Below are 2,916 nucleotides of genomic sequence, written 5' to 3'. Positions count from 1 at the left end.
GGGTGCGGGGCGGCCTGGCGGCTCGGCTCCGGGCGGGGCGTCCAGACTCCAAACTCCTAGCGCGCGAAGTGCGGGGCCTCCGCTGCGGGCGGAGTAGCGCGGGTGAGAAGCCGCAGGGGCGCTGGCTGCAGCGGCTCGGGGTCCGCCGGGGATGCGTCTCCACCAGACCCAGGAGGGCTGCAGGGAGAAGCGACTCCGCTGCTAGCCCCCAGGTGCAGGGGGCCGCGCCGGGGTCCGGAAGAGGGGGCGGGCGCCTTGCCAGCGTCGGGGGCTCCGAGAAAGCTTCCTAGAGAGGCCGCACGCCCCCTCTGCTCGGTGTCCCCTCGCAGAGCGACCCCCGCCGCCAACACTCCCGCGGAGGACGCAGGACCTCGCAGGCCCGCGAGCCCAGCGCTGTCCGCCTGCCTTGCTCAGTGCTGCCTACCCAGGGCGGGCCCAGTACCAGCTTCCAGGAGCTTGGATCCTGGACCAGGCACGGGCCTAGGACCTAGAAACGGAATCATGAGAAATAAAACAAGAAAGTATCGTTAGGCGCAAGAAAATGGCGTGGAAATATGTGTTTTTGTGGCATCCAAATCTACTCACTTGCTCATTGGGCAGTGGGGGAAGGGCCACTTGGATGCTCAGGCGTGTGACCCCTGAGCCACACTCAACCTCCTTTTAAAAGTCAATAGGAGGCGATAGCTGACGCCTGTAATCCCAACACTTTGGAAAGCCAAGTTGGGCGGATCACCTGAGGTCAAGAGTTCCAGACCAGCCTGGCCAACATGGTGAAACCCAGTCTGTACTAAAAATACAAAAATTGTGGGGAAAAGAAAGATCAGATTGTTACCTTGTCTATGTAGAAAAGGAAGACATAAGAAACTCCATTTTGATCTGTACTAAGAAAAATTGTTTCTGCTTTGAGATGCTGTTAACCTGTAACTTTAGCCCTAGCCCTGTGCTCACAAACACATGTGCTGTATTGAATCAATGTTTAATGGATTTAGGGCTGTGCAGGATGTGCCTTGTTAATGTTATGCCCAGACCGTTTATTCCCCGAAGAAGACCACCAGAGTCCAGAGTCAAAGCTAAGCAGCAAGGATCTTTATTACAGGTTCGAACCTGGAAATCTCACTCACTCGCGAAAGGAGACGGGCAGGAGAGCTCCCCCACTGAGCTCCGAGCAGTGTTATATAGTCTAAAAAAGTGGGCATAGAATTATTATACAAATCAGATATATGATTGGCTAGTGTTTGAACAAGGTGATTTGGCTAACTATGATTGGTTCCCGCCATTTCTGATATTTCGGTTCAACCTTTGACGTGGGAGAGCAGTTTTACACAAAGGCAGTTAATTATATTGCGTCAGGTTGCCCAACTGGTTTATGGCAGCAAGAGTTTATCTTACTTAAACACGTCTTGTGACCTTGCCTCAGAACTTACAAAATCTCTGGTACATGCAGAAAAACAGGTACTTACAGAACTTAAAAAATCTCTGATATGTGCAAAGATTAGAGAGCAGAACAAAGGGTTTAGCAATAGGGTGTAGCTGGGGGGCGGGTACACATCTATGTTTGTGCCCTTTCATTAACAGTATGTTTGCAGGCAGTATGCTCGGTAAAATTGCCATTCTTCATTCTCGATTAACCAGGGACACAATGTACTGCGGAAAGTCACAGGGACCTCTGCCCAAGAAAGCCTGGGTATTGTCCAAGGTTTCCCCCACTGAGACAGCCTGAGGTATGGCTTCATGGGAAAGGAAAGACCTTACCATCCCCCAGCCCAACACCCACAAAGGGTCTGTGCTGTGCTAAGGAGGAGGAGTGAAAGAGGGAGGCCTCTTTGCAGTTGAGATAAGAGGAAGACTTCATCTCCTGCTCCTCCCTGGGAATGGAATGTCTTGGTGTAAAGCCGACCATTCCCAATCGTTCTATTCTGAGATAGGAGAAAACCGCTCTGTGGCTGGAAGTGAGATACGCTGGCAGCAATACTGCTGTTACTCTTTGCTACACTGAGATGTTTGGGTAAAGCGCGGTGGCTCACACCTGTAATCCCAGCACTTTGGGAGGCCGAGGCGGGCGGATCACACGGTTAGGAGATCCAGACCACGGTGAAACCCCGTCTCTACTAAAAATACAAAAAAAAAATTAGCCGGGCACAGCGGCGGGCGCCTGTAGTCCCAGCTACTCAGGAGGCTGAGGGAGGACAATGGCGTGAACCCGGGAGGCAGAGCTTGCAGTGAGCCGAGATCGCGCCACTGCACTCCAGCCTGGGCCACAGAGTGAGACTCCGTCTCAAAAAAAAAAAAAAGAGAAACGTAAATCTAGCCTACGTGCACATCCGGGCACAGCACCTTTCCTTGAACTTATTCATGATACAGATTCCTTTGCTCACATGTTTCCCCGCTGACCTTCTCCCCACTTGTTGCCCTGCTACACTCCCCTCGCTAAGATAGGAAAAATAATGATCAATAAATACTGAGGGAACTCAGAGGCTGGTGCTGGTGCGAGTCCTCAGTATGCTGAGCACCAGTCCTCTGGGCCCACTGTTCTTTCTCTATACTTCGTCTCTCTGTCTTATTTCTTTTCTCAGTCTCTCATCCCACCTGACGAGAAATACCCACAGGTGTGGAGGGGCTGGCCCCCTTCAAAAATTAGCCGGGCATGGTGGCGCACACCTGTAATCCCAGCTACTCGGGAGACTGAGGCAGGAGAATCGCTTGAACCCAGGAGGCAGCGGTTGCAGTGAGCCCTCCAGCCCGGGTGACAAGAGTGAGACTCCGTCTCAAAAAACATACAATAAAAATAACCAGAAGAGATAGAAACACAAGAAAGAAGGTCATGTGGGCCGGGCACAATGGCTCACACCTGTAATCCCAGCACTTTGGGAGGCTGAGGTGGGTGGATTACCTGAGGTCAGGAGATCGAGACCAGCC

This window comes from Macaca nemestrina, chromosome 8 (genome assembly GCF_043159975.1).
Source record: "Macaca nemestrina isolate mMacNem1 chromosome 8, mMacNem.hap1, whole genome shotgun sequence".
In the NCBI taxonomy this organism is placed as follows: domain Eukaryota; kingdom Metazoa; phylum Chordata; class Mammalia; order Primates; family Cercopithecidae; genus Macaca; species Macaca nemestrina.
This window is presented reverse-complemented; position numbering follows the sequence as displayed.